At 34.8% G+C, this 14959-nt stretch overlaps 1 long non-coding RNA gene across 1 annotated transcript in view; it reads right to left on the bottom strand.

Annotated features, from left to right (window-relative positions):
- Positions 1-13046: 13046 nt before the first annotated feature.
- The window catches only part of LOC149779535 (uncharacterized), a 3392-nt gene continuing 1479 nt past the window's right edge, over positions 13047-14959 (bottom strand). The window contains exon 2 of the long non-coding RNA XR_016415413.1: positions 13047-13343. This is a non-coding gene — a long non-coding RNA (uncharacterized LOC149779535). The remainder of the gene's footprint in view (positions 13344-14959) is intronic.

A 14959-nucleotide genomic window follows, 5' to 3' on the forward strand; every position in this document is an offset into this window, starting at 1 on the left:
AAAGAAGAAGGGAAGAAAGCGAGGAGGAAGAAGAGGAAAAGAGTGTGACGGTGAAGAAATTCAAAAAACAGAGAGACTAAAGAAGGAGAAAAGAAGAAATTAATGAACTTTTCCTTATTAAAGTGTTGTGTTATAAATTGTGAATTGGATTGTAAAAAAATGGAGAAAAGAATAAATGAATGATATAAGGTAAGTGTCTTTGAGTTGTGATTTTAAAATAAGAAGCTACACTCACGCACTCATACACAGACACGTACTATAAGGGTAACATGGGTGAGTTTTTTTTGAGTTATTGGCAAATTGAAATTGTATTTCTTTTCGAGATATGTGGGTGGCCCTGAAAAGGGCCTTTTTTCTTCATGGTGTAGGGGTGAGTTTAAGCAATCAATTTTAACTGCCTTAAGCCTTTGCCACGGCCAAGGCCTACTTCTGGACTGCGTAATGTTGATGATGATGATAATGATTGGGTTGAAATCACTAAGGGTGGTACGGTAGGCTTAGTCACAGGGTTGACGTGTTTAGCTCGGGAAGGTCGTATTCTCTTCGGTCGTGATAAAGAAGTCTGATACATTTGTTTCAGACTTCTTAACTCAGCTAAAATGTCCAACAATACCGTGACCGTTTGATTTTCACCCTCTTGTTTCTTTGCTGCTACTTCTTCTTGCTGTTGTTTTTTTCTTACCTCTTCTTCTTCTTGTTGCTGTTGCTGTAGGAGAAAAGCCTGTTCCGCTTCCTTTTGTCGTTGTATAAATTTCTCCAATTCTTCTTTCTGTCTCTGTCTAAAATTCTCCACTTGCGGTAATGAAGAAAGTAACGAAGGTTCCGGAACAAATTCTTGCGAGGAGAGAAAATCCACAAAATCCCAATTCACCTCTTCTGAAAGTAAGTCCGGGTTCCCTTGGGCAGTCTCCCCTGCTGGTGCACCCCACTGGATCGTTTTCTGAGTTTCCGTCATGTTGAATCACTGTCGCATAGATTGACTGCACACAAGCGCTAGCGAACCTATATTGACTACGTGACGTCACAGACTGCTCTCTTCGGATTGGATGCGGGCTGACTGAATTCTGTAACGCGTGTTCGGATTGGTGAATGAACTCAATCCGTTTCAATCCTTCCTCCGCCTATAAATAAGCGCCGTTCAATGCATTGATTCACCTGTTCTCGTCGCTTCAAGATGTGGACTACAGTTGAGTCATCCACCCTTGTGTCTTCCATGATGTTTCGGACAGACTTGCTCATGTATGTCCGATCGAAGTGGACCGTTGTCCACAGGACAAACACCAGCCTGTGGATACGTAGGATCTACGTCGAAAGACAAGGATGCCTGAAAAGAGTGCTGATGTACGGACCAACAGTAAGACGCAGCCTAAGGACAAGAAGAAGACCAATGCGGTGCCATTTATGTTAATGAATACATTAACATAAAACCCAAAGGCCCTTTTCAGGGCCAGCCATATTTCTCGAAAAGAGATAGTCTTTGAATTGCCTACCCCTTTTTTAAATTTAAATTTAAATTTAAATTTAAAAAAAACTTTTTAAAAAAAAAAAAATCCCATGTTAAATTTCCCTTGTACGTATAGTATCCCACGATTTATTCCCATGTTAAATTCCCCTTGTACGTATAGTATCCCACGATTTATTCCCATGTTAATTCCCCTTGTACGTAAAGTGTCCCACGATTTTTCTCCATGTTAAATTTCCATTATACGTAAAGTGTCCCAAGGGTGTTTTTAATGCTAATTCCCATTATACGTAAAGTGTCCCCATTCACTACTGACAAAGGTGGGGTTTTAATTAAAGGGCTCACTGTAGGTAAAAAAAAACAAAACAAAAAAAAAAAAAACAAGGTTATTAGGGTAACTTGTAATAAGGTTTAACGTACGATTGTTTAATCGATATATTAGTATGCTAATAAACAAACTAATGAATGACATATAATTCAAAACAATAAGATCAGATAATCCCATGTTTTATAAGACTCAGTCTACTTGAAAGACATTGATTTATGCAAAATGGAAACAATAAAACATCCATTTATCTATTAAAATATTTAAAGCCCTTTTGAAGAATAACAAAATCGGGACACAATTGATTAACAAGTGTCTATCTGGAGGCACACGCATCAGCCTATCAAAGTTCGAAAACAAACGAACGGCCCGCATGTAACCAATCATAAAACCTTTCATTACATCAAAGAGTACAGGATTTGTTTATTTCAACTTTACCTATCCTCTATCAGTTAGTTTTTATCATCTTCCTATGACAGGCTTATGCTTTAATCTCTAGGCTACTTAATGGGAATTATTTATCATGTTTAGTGTGAATAGGATAACAAGGTATTGATTACTAAAAAGAAATTAAATTTTTGTCAAGCAGACTCGTGATACGAGGTAAACACTCTAATCGTGTGCGCACTGTATCCGGGTTGAGTCATGTCAAAATACATTTCACAACAAGCCTTATCTAACATGTTAATGGTACCCTCTGATTACTGAACGGAAAATGTTTAATAGGAAAACGATTTCGTATTCATTTGAATTTAAAAACGATTTTGTATTCATGAGAATATGAGAACGAATCCGTACTAGACGCCTTCTGTCTTTGTTTTAGTTCTTATTTATAAAATATATTCGCCGTTTCAACTTAACTTACGTTTAATATGTTTTCACAGCCTGGTACCCTGGCCTTCGATGATGCTTCTATAAAAACTTCAAGTGTTTTTTTTTAAAATTTTCTAGGTAAATTGTTGTTGGCTCATTTAGAGACAGCTCTATTTTGTTGATAATTTAGAACTTACGTCATCATTGGCATTCAACCACTCGAACTTTGAGAAACTCTGTGATGTCGAAATTAGACTCTTATAAGGCAACATGAAGGATAAGACCTGAGTAAACCGAATGATTTTACTACTTGGATCCGGGCATCACAATTGTTGTATTCCGTATGAACAATTTATCAATACATGCTAACGAGTGGGGTATTTCAAATAAGTTGTCTCTACGTTGTTAAAGTTAACTAAAGATTAGATGGTGTACTTAACTGCAATTAGAGCAAAGGGTTGTCACAGTACAATAAAATACATGGATGCAAAGATGGTTGTTTTAATAGAGGTGGTTTTAATAGAGGTTTTCACGGGTTCTTCTTCCACCAGTTATACTGGCGCCATGTATAGCCCATTGTGTGCTAAAATGGCGTTAAATCCACAGCAACTGTTGGTGCAGTGTTGGGCTCGTAATCCGAAGGTTGCGGGTTCGACAATCGTCAACGTCATCCAGGGTCAGCTACCTAGGTGTGTCTTAACGAAAGGCACATAGCTTCCATTTCCGCAGTCATTAAAATAAAGTGTAAAAAAGTGCTGTTAAACCAATCAACAAAAAATAAAACATGATCCATTCAAACACTTTAAACTTTGCTCCTCTTGCTATGCTGCATGTAGACGCTGTGGTGAATGTGGCCTTTCTTTATGTTGTTGCTCAGATGCCAGTAATTTTTCTCATCATACGTATATTTCTTTACAATAACACCACATTGTGTGACGGAAGCCTAGATTCCTTAATGATCATGCCGGAAATTCATTTGCTGGGTATCGAGCACAGGTCATCATCTACCTTTGTGTATCTCTAGACCATGGACTTTACACTCATTGCCTCAGCACTATGTAATTTTGCGCGTATCGTATTGCGCGTATCGAACTTCCTTCAGGATATATCAGTAACAAAAAGGTGTATGACAGAATGTATTTTTAATGAAATATAAATGCTATCTACAATTTTATGTGCTATTTATTTTATAAATCTGTATTTTCGTACGATTTTAAGTTCAGGAAATATTACTGCGTTTCCATTTTGGCTTTTTCTTTGAATAATATTTAATACCTGTTAATCCAAAAATTGAATGATATTTTGTTTTCGTTTCGCTAATACAGTAAAAGCTTAATTAGCCGATTTAATAAAGTAGGGCATCAATGAAGGGAAAATTAAGGATAAAATATCATTTTGTCAGGTTTGTTAAAAAAAGGAAAGCAAATAAATGAAAACTATATATCTTAGTTAAGAGTCCACTAACGAGGTCTCAAACTTAAATCTAGTCTCACTGAATACGTTTGTATTTAATTTTCTATTTTCTACTCGAATTCCAATTGCCCTTATTTAGTCCAATACTCATTTACCAGAAAAGGGACCTCGCCTTCGATTCATATGATATAATTCTCTTCGTCTTTGGCCTGATGTACAATATTCAATACTTGTTTTGATATGGGTTAATACCCACTTCACCGATTATGCCAGCTGTTGAATAGGCTTTCACGGACCTTGATCCAAACACTGTAGCATATTCAATATTAGCCATACCAGTTCAATCAAGAAAATTCTCAATATGTAAATGACGGAAGGCGTCTGGTTTTTTCTTTTAAATACTATTTACAAGATACTATGGGGTCAAGTAGTTCATTTTTAATATTTCCTCATCTCTATAGCCTTGGATAAAGTTTACTTTTGTTGTGTGCCTTTTTTTTTCTCTTCTCGATATTCTCCTTTTCTGTGTTTCAACTGACTGATCAGACTATGAAATCTGTACAATGAAGGTTAAACCCAATTCGAGTCATACAGCAACGCCATAAAGTGGAAACGTACAGGAATATGAATAAATTCCGAAGTAATGTGTACTAATTCTTTTTTCTGATAATGTTTTTTTTTGCGATCTGAAATTTCAAAGCTTAAAGCTTCGTGATGACAGTACATAAAGTAAATCCATACAAAAAATATTCCTTTTTCATTTTTTTTTAATTTTTTTTTCCAATATGAAGAAAACAGTGAAAACGTTGAAAGACAATATTCGATAGAAAAAGCAATTCGTCTATACTTACAACAACAGCTGCTGAAAATATTTCTAACGTTAGACGAATGTCTTATACCTGACGCGATCCTCAGTGTTTCAAGATTTGCGTTTCAAAGACGTAGACATTCCTATATTCGTTCAAATTATAAAGGAGGTAATATTTTTTTTTTAAATCAAAATTATTTTCCACAGTTTAATGAAATGCCAGTGCATCCACGTGCCGTAAACTTCAATTTTGTTCGTTTACCTAATTTGATAACTGTTTTGTGGATTCTGTAATATTTTCTCTAACTGAAGATCTGAAGGAAAATAAGATGGAAAGAAAAAAGTTTGTAATTCTGATTATATCCCTGACGTAAGCTATAGACAAATATCTCATTTAAAGTAACTCTGTGAAAGGCAAATCTTGCTGAAGGTATTTGGTTTTTGACACATCTTCACAGATTGCTCAGATTTCCGTAAAAAGACAATCTAAATATGATACAAAAACCATAATGTGATTCTTAAAATATTACTTGAAGCGGACGAACGGACGATCTAAATTTGCCGCGGACATCAACTGTTATTCTCGTTCTATAGATATAAACCCAGATGTAGCTTTTATACGATCTATTACCGTATGTTTCCTTTTGCAAGATATTTAGTTCAAAACATTTTATATTTAAGATATTCTTGTGGTAAACTCCAACGGTATACCATACTTTTTTGATAAAGATGAGAAAAGACAATACGACCTTCAAAATAACTTCGCTTTCGATGGTGGTTCCTCGACTTTTCTCATTCTGTTAGTTGAAGGTGCTAAATCGGATACCATACACCATTTCTCTAGATATGGGCTTATGAATACTGGTTCTAACTGCATGTACATGTATCGTTCAACATTGTTCCTTCTAAACGTGTACTGTTGCATGACGTTGTTTTTCATACATATAATTATTCGTTCCAAAAGCTGTCTCTCGGAGTACAATTATTATTATTATTATTATTATTATTATTATTGTACACCGAGAGAGACAGCTTTTGGAAGAGAGAGAGAGAGAGAGAGAGAGAGAGAGAGAGAGAGAGAGAGAGAGACCTTTTAGGTTTTGCATCACAGAGTAATACCTGTTAAATACAATTGTTCAAACCTATTATTTTTGCGACTGTTGCATGTTTTCTTTACAAATTTTTTCAAAGTGGCGCTCCCTTAAGCTGAATATCTGTTCTTTTTTCGTGACGAAGCTGAATAAAACTACGACATCTGCCACAAAATCGTCAAATAATGTATCATTGATAACGAAGACATAACAAGGTCACCGCTTCATTTCTGCATTGGGATCATTCCAACAGGATATGACTGGCGGTTCAACCAGTCTCTCGTGTGGCTTTATGAGGTCTTCATGATACGAGCTTCTAATAAAAAACAATAATGGTAATGAGACCTCTGAACGCAAAGCGAACTGTTCTCGAACAATTTGTAAAGCCACGCGAGAGTTGTGGCTGAATAAGACTATGTTCACGGATGATTCAATTATTGCATGAATCAACATGAAGTCGAAAGTGAATGCATTCTTTGGGTTAGAGGTCACATTGTCATGTCTAACAAATTCATAATTATCGGTTCTTCATTAGCCAGTCCTATGTCAGAATAGAATTTGTAGGCGATTCTGCGTTTAGTGTGAAAATATTTTTAAAATTTCTGGACCTTGCTTAAATTACAAATTATGCTGCACATATGCAAATTGGAGATGTATTCAAGTCCTCGACCACACCGATGACTGGGTCTGTATACTTCGATTTTAATGGAGGCAGATGAATATATACGATAGTCGAATCTACGAAATTAAAAACGATAACTACAATGTTAATTATAGCATTATGCGATAAAGCATCAAACATAACTGATTCGAAAGAAAAGGTTGTCGATACGATTCTAAACTGACTGAACTTGCGAAAATGTAATGACGTTAAAATATTATGATTTATTTTGTTTGTCTGCAGCAATAACTGATGTAATACAACGTATATGCATGCATCTGTCCAGCAACCGGAACCATTACCATATGTAATATACTTTATATTTATTTATTAAGAAAACAGAAACATTTTAATAAACCCTCCATTTCTTCGTTATAATTGTCTGACTTAAAACGACATGTAACAGAAAATAAGCAAATTTTAGAATTCTCTACTAAAGCTTCATAAATCAACTTTATGTAATTTTTGTATTCAAATCAAGGTAAGTTTGACGGCCATTCTAGTCTAATGTATGTCACTTGTCTTACTTGTGCTATATACTATAAGGAAATTCAAACGGGTATAACCTTATAATTTGTTTCAATAAATATTTTTAAATGAAATTTCAGTATATACTCATTGTTCATTCAAGTTCATATTGATGTAATTGTCAGTTGAAAATACATTGGATTTGTATAATGCAAGTATACTAATGAGCGAGCGTGGCTATCATATTCTGGCATATGCCAAATAACCCCAGAATGAGCCAGCATTCATATGACAATGACACCAATACGAATCCCGCTTTTACCCTCCTTGTAGCATCTTGGAAATGCAATAGTATTTAGTTAGTTAATATCATTGCCTTTGTATCAGTTGACATGGGTTTTATGTAGTTAACATTATTGCGTTTGGATCAGTTGGCGTAGGTTTTAAGTTGTTAATATCATTGCCTTTGAGTCAGTTGACGTGGTTTTTATGTATTTAATATCATTGCCTTTGGGTCAGTTGACACCGGTTTTATGCAGTTAATCTCATTATTTTTGGACCAGTTCATGTGGATTTAAAGACGTTAATATCACGCCTTTGGATCAGTTGACACTGGTTTTATGTAGTTAAAATCATTGCCTTTGGATCAGTTGACGTGGGTTTCGTGTAGTCAATATTACTACCTTTGAGTAAGTCGACGTGAGTTTTAATAATTAATATAATTGTTTTGGGTAACATGAAGTGGATTTTAATTATATATCAATATATGAACTCTGTGAGCTCTATTTCACTTCCTTCTCATGATGTAGTGATGTTATAAGGTTGGTTTAACCAATATTGCTAGATTGTGAGTATATATATATATATATATATATATATATATATATATATATATATATATATATATATATATATATATATATATATATATTCGAGCTATGCTTTAAATCATCCCAAATGTTGGATGAGATTATGAATATATCTTAATGTGACAACAGAAGGGTACCTGTTGACTAATTAATACCGTTTTCATATACTGCACCTGGATTCTGATGCGATTGCTCTTTCAGTTTCGTTATTGTAGTAGAAACCTACATTCAATAAAGCCCTTTTGCAACTACTGACGATCCAGGCAGCCGTCTGACGCTCCCCCGCCCCCCTCCCCGTTTGTATTCTACTGTTTTCACTATAAACGAAGAGAGAAAGAATATTCGTTGCTGTAATGATTTTTAAAACTGCTAAAATACAGTTTAAAACGATAGATGAAGCACAGCCCATTTAATATTCTGACACAAATACTTCACCACGTTACAAATGATAATTACAAACCTTGACAATGCTACAGATTTAATTATTTGGAGCCGGAAAATGAATATCAAAGAAGAAGTTTAATTTGTAACAGATACGGCTTGCACAAAGGAAATTCCGGTTATACAATGAATTTTTCACATGTGATTTACGAGTAAACCTTAAGGTTTGCACCTAGCTTTATTTATCTAACGCCGCAGCCGTCTCGACATGGATTTTCCATGTCAACAATACTGGTTTACCATTGGTAAACAGGAACAAGATCTGGGGATACGGGTGCATAACATGTGCATAAAACGTGCAACACCGTTACATAAATTTATTTGAACTTTCGCGATCAAAGTTTTATGAATCATTAAACTTCAAAACAAAATTTTTCATGTACAATATAAAGTATTGTTTGTAGTTAAATGCACGTGGGTTTTAAGTCTTAATAATTTTTATGTCTTTAATTGTCAGCATGTCTTTTTTTTTGTCATTTCATGATGTTTGGTTTTGTAATCTTGTCTTTGAATATTTTTTGTCTGTGGTTCTCTAATATTGTAAAGCGCTTAGAGCTTCTGAAGATTAGGCGCTGTCCTGAGTTCATATTCTTCTTAATTTCTTCATCTTTTACTTCTTCTTCTTCTTCTTCTTCTTCTTCTTCTTCTTATTATTATTATTATTATTATTATTATTATAATGTGGGTGCAGCTTAAGATAAAGCGCCTTTTCTGAAGTAGCTTAAATTATATATATATATATATATATATATATATATATATATATATATATATATATATATATATATATATATATATATATATATATATATATATATATAATGGCTCTATAAATGTAAAAGCAATGATAGATTTATGACATTCTACTTGTTTCAGAACCGAGATTTCAATAACCTACCTGAATCGTAATTAACTTTTCCCAAAAGAATGATTTGACTGAAATTAAAGATGTGCTGATGTCGTTCATCATGTACTTGTTCTACGGCTGTCCTAATGGTCCGTAATCATACCCTTAATAAAATCATGTACTTTGTCTAAATAGAAGTTTCCCTCAAATGTGTATCCTTTGGTGGTGGGGATCCTTGTAAAATACAATTAATCCATGTTATGCAAAATACTATTTTAAAAGCGTATTTAAAATCTCTCATTCTACGACTATCCATAGGAATGTTCAAATATGCTAATCATTCTAACAAGGGTATACGTATTCTACACATGTGAAGTTAGTGTTTCCATATTCATAACAAAGGAAACAGATAAGTTAAACCACAATTGAAGAAACAACCTTCCGCCGCAATATATTGATATTACACAAAACGATTGGTAACTCTATCAAAATTCGGAGGTTACCAGGTGAAATGTATAGATTTTGAGTTTTTAAATCAAATCCAAGTTGATGGAAAATTGGAGAGCCAGTATTAAAATACTTTTGTCACCAATATTTAAATAGGTTTCGTTCATACCGTTCAACAGACCTTTTTATTACTTTGTTTCTTTTTTCATTTACTTATTTATGTTGTGCTTTACAATTGCATGGTCGTTTTGATGCTGAGAGAGAGAGAGAGAGAGAGAGAGAGAGAGAGAGAGAGAGAGAGAGACGGTATGCACAAAGAACCACGAGACATTTTCCTCGCTTGGTATCAGATCCTTCATTTTCAAGAACAAATGTTGAATTATTGTCAATCTGATGTAGATATTTTACGACTCTGTTACGGAAAATTTTGACAATTATTTCTGGATCAATGGAGGTTACCGATCCTTTGAAAAAAAGCGCCTGCCATTGCCAAAGCGTGTAGATTAATCGACCGACAATCGTTCATGTCCGAGAACAAACTAGCCGCCAAACCACCCGAGTCCTTCCTGTCTTTTGGCCGTCGATATTATGCTCTGACTCTCTTACTCGTGTGAAACAGTAGAACAGTGGATACAACATGCAAGAAACGATGCAGACAAACAAATTGGTTGCATTTTCATGGATGGATGAGATTTAAGTGTAAGAATTTATGGAATGCCCAGCTTATTTTCTGGAACGAAAACTGAAAAAAGGTCTTTTCCCATAGTTCACTATGGAAGAGTTGTACGACCAACATATCAACAACGTCAGAGATAAGAACGCCAAGGATAGCAAGTGATAGAAAAATTAAATTGACGTGAAAGTTTGTTTGGAGAACAAAGCAGATGCTACGCGCTTGTTCTACGAAGTGGACGAATCTCTAGAATAGCAAATCGAATAGATTGATGTGTCTTCCTTGTAGATTTGGATGTATAAATCTGTTTGATTCTCTACAGACCTTCCTGAAATTTTGACAGAACACATCGAGGTGAAGCACATTCATAAGTACGAAAGTCTGAATAAACGCAAGACGCTGCTATCGACGAACTTGTACAATTCTATTTTCCCAAATCGTTGTCACTGAAAATTGATGCGTCCTTTCTGCATTATGCATATTGAAATATGTAATTGAAACCAATCTTATCGCCACGATCTGAAAGAACGTGCATTGACAGGACCATAGATGAGTGTCAAACTGTTTCATGCTCTCGATCGTGATACAAACTGGAAATATCATTGCAGACAATGCCAGTTTAAAATGTATTCTATTTTCGAATATTTTGCAGATCAAGTCCTTGACACCAATAGTTGCACGTACATCTGTAGACCTGAAAGCTATCACCCATGCATCGAAGACAAACGTTTGTGTCCTTGGAGCAATGAGCGTCCTGAAGACACTGTTTTGAGTTTTTCAAGTGGTGGAACAAAGCATTACCGACATAAAGGAGGACAAGTACCAAATGTAAAGTGAAAGGGCTGACATTGAACTATCGTTCCAGAAAAGTGACTTTGGAATCCGAAAAGACTCATTAAAATCAGGAGAAGATGATGATTTTCGCGTCAAAACGTCGGATTCTTACAAAATTATTCAATTATCAAGATCATCAAATTGTTGGTCAATCCTTGGAAAAATTTTTATCAGAGCGATTAACAGAAAAAGTAGGACGTACCGATAATAATACGTTACCTTACGGACACGCCGATCTCCAGTATAAAACAGAGAGAGAGAGAGAGAGAGAGAGAGAGAGAAAGAGAGAGAGAGAGTGTGTGTGTGTGTGTGTGTGTGTGTGTGTTCCGAGACAGGATGTTAACTGAGAGTACAATCGCTGACCTAGAATTATGAATTGACACAGGAACGTAGAAATGGGCCCACTGCGGACTCAAAGTTGCATGACCTCGAGTGCATTGCATTGTCTTGTGAAAAAAATGATGGCTGACATCAGCTATGCAGCATGATCTTTCTGATTTACTCGGAAAAGCGATGCTGTTCGTGTTCCAAACTATGTATGCCATCTATGCAATCGGGAACCACTCTGAATACTATTAGCTCATCGAGATTTACAAATCAAATAAGAATACACGTTTCATGTGGTTTGGTTTTGCCGGGCTATTGTGTCTTTCGAATTTAAACGTTGAATAGATTCTCCTAAAATTCTGGATAGGTGTTCCGATCCGAAACAGTTAGCAAGAGCTGGATTCTTATACTTTTTAAGACACCAAGTCTAGTGTCTAAGTTGTGGTATGAAGATACACGAATGGAAGTGTATAGAGTCCTCTTTCCATGAACATGCCAGATTGTCCCTGTGTTGGTATGAAAATACACGAATGGAAGTATATAGGGTCCTCTTTCCATGAACATGCCAGATTGTCCCTGTGTTGGTATGAAGATACACGAATGGAAGTATATAGAGTCCTCTTTCCATGAACATGCCAGATTGTCCCTGTGTTGGTATGAAAATACACGAATAGGAGCATATATGGTTCTCTTTCCTGGAACATGCCAGATTGTCCCTGTGCTGGCACTACCCCCTTGTAATTATTATCATCATTAACGCAGGTATATGCATAATTTTAATTATGACGAAAAATTTCTGCTTCACCTGTTTTGACAAAGATAGTGACAATCTTCCATACAGGTAGAGAAAAAACAAAGAAAATAATTTTAAAAAATCTTACGTATGCATTCGATCTCTTCAGTGGAATGCTGGAAAGACGTATTGTGCGAGTTAACATAATATGACATGATTATCTGACTTCATCAGCAAATAGATTTCTTTACATGGGTGTTTTTTGCTACAAATTTCTGATATGGATCTGTTTCCAAGTTCTACATAAAAGGGCATTACAAAGAGTGATATTAATCTTCTATGTAGCTTTTATCACACACGTATACGTTGATTGGGGGGGGGGGGATGCCATTATGCCGTCCTTCCTCTTGAGCTGACTTATGAGTGGGACAACGGAGTCATCTTAACGCATTTTGCATATTGGTAGGCAAATTATTGGTTATATAAAAATGAACGGAAAAAGAATCATAAAACTTACTGTAGTGACATGCCTATATCTAATTTACTGAGATATTTCTAAACCTTTGCCTGAAGCAAGAAAATAGTATCTATTGCTGAAGAGCCTTCGCTGAATCCCTCCTGAACTTCTTCGACTTTGTTATTCGCTTCGCACCAAAGAATAAGTCTTTGATTTAAAATACTGGTAAATCATTTATTCAAGATATCACCCGCTGAAGCTACCAAGTACTTCGCGGGCATAGATTCGTTCTACACACAGTTTAGACCACAAAAACCTTTCCAAGTAGAATCAAGAATATAATCCGTCATGGAAAAAACAAATTCGTGCTAGAGATGTAATTTATCATAAATTTCATTGTGAGATATTGAAATACATCAGTGGGAGAAAGATGATTTCTCATCAGAGTCGACGACTTTTACAGCCACTGTCGCCTTTTTAACTACTTGTTTTCCCCAATTTAGGAAATATATCGGCCCTTGTGTATGTTATTAAAACCCGTATTTCCATATTAATGCCTATTTCATTTTTTCCTTTGCTCCTTCTCTTTCTCTCTCGTCTACTTCTTCTCTTTCTCTCCACACCAGGATGGACAGGCCATACAATGTGTAAACTGTACAGCAGTTCCTCTTGGTCTGTAAAGGAGGTGACATTAAAATATGCATAAAAACCGACTCCAAGCAACAAAACGTAGACGTCAAGTATTAATTTTTATAATTATTTTTGTTTGTACTCGTATCATGGAAACTGTCAAAGACTGAACTAACTTGACCTGTTGCTATGTGTATCCCATAACGTATTATATGTGTGTAATACTTTACGGCTAACGGCACACATTTTAAAGAAAGAATACAACCTCTTTCTTGAATATAGTAATGCAGTTTTATAAGTATGATTATTAAGTCGCATCACAATCTTGTTTCAAACCTACGGATAAATATGACGTTGGTTATTATTGATTGCCAAAAAAGCCCACCCAAAAACAACTGAAATTAAGGCCACGCAAAAATTCAAGATCGAAAGTAAAAGCAAACAGCAAGATGAAAATCCTTACAAGTAAACTCACAAAATAGTAAATAATGAATAAAAACCCTTTCTTTAAATATTACACTCTGATGTCATATCTCTTCGTTTTCGTACAGTCATTAATTTGACAAAATTTACTATTTGAAACATTATATATGTACAAAGTAATTTGTGAAACGTACATGTCTCACATTTGTTGTACAGTTTAGGAACGTATTAATACAACTATAAATCGTATTTAAACAGACTGGGGAAAATCTACGCAAATGGACGTTTTTTGCCTTCTGACAATACGATGTTTCCACTTCATTCGTGAAATGTTGTCGTATATCTGCTCAGAAACATAGATATCCTTTCTATATCTAACAACAATAAGTTATCTTTTTACGTTGAAGCAAATCAAGAATATGAATGTGAAAACTATATATATATATATATATATATATATATATATATATATATATATATATATATATATATATATATATATATATAGAGAGAGAGAGAGAGAGAGAGAGAGAGAGAACTAGATAGATAGACAGACAGACAGACAGGGCGACTGACAGACAGATAGATAGATAGACTGGGAAGAAATTCAAAACAAAATACACGCAGTTTCGAGTATGTTGCCATAATGTTGAAGACATAACAGACTTCTTATCCACAGACCATTTAGATTTTGTTTTAAATGTCATAATTAAATTGAAGTTGGAAAAACATTTTGATATTGCAGAAACCGAAGTTCAGGCATTCTGACGATACTATAATGTATGTATGTATGTATGTATGGATGTATGGATGTATGTATGTATGTCTCTATGTATGTGGGTGTGTGTGTGTGTGTGTGTGTGTGTGTGTGTGTGTGTGTGTGAAGTTTAACGACACGACATCGCAATGCCGGCTATATGATGAATATCAAAAAGGTGAGTTCTAAACATATAAAGATAAAGGACTGCAGGAAGAAATCAACAAGCTAAGATGTCTTTGCTTAAATTATTATATCATTTTGACATGGAATTCACACGTATATTAAAGAAATTTATATATTATACATTTTCATTGCCAGATTTGATAGTTAAAATGAGCTAAAATTACCTGTATCTGAAATACATGTTGTTTCTTACTACATTAATTATGCATGAGAAACAGTGGACTACCAGTATCTTCGAGATTAATCACATATTTACTGATGTAAAATTTATGCTATAGTTCTCATTTAGTTTAG

Source organism: Sinohyriopsis cumingii, chromosome 17 (genome assembly GCF_028554795.1).
Source record: "Sinohyriopsis cumingii isolate HCF-2022 chromosome 17, ASM2855479v2, whole genome shotgun sequence".
NCBI classification, from domain to species: domain Eukaryota; kingdom Metazoa; phylum Mollusca; class Bivalvia; order Unionida; family Unionidae; genus Sinohyriopsis; species Sinohyriopsis cumingii.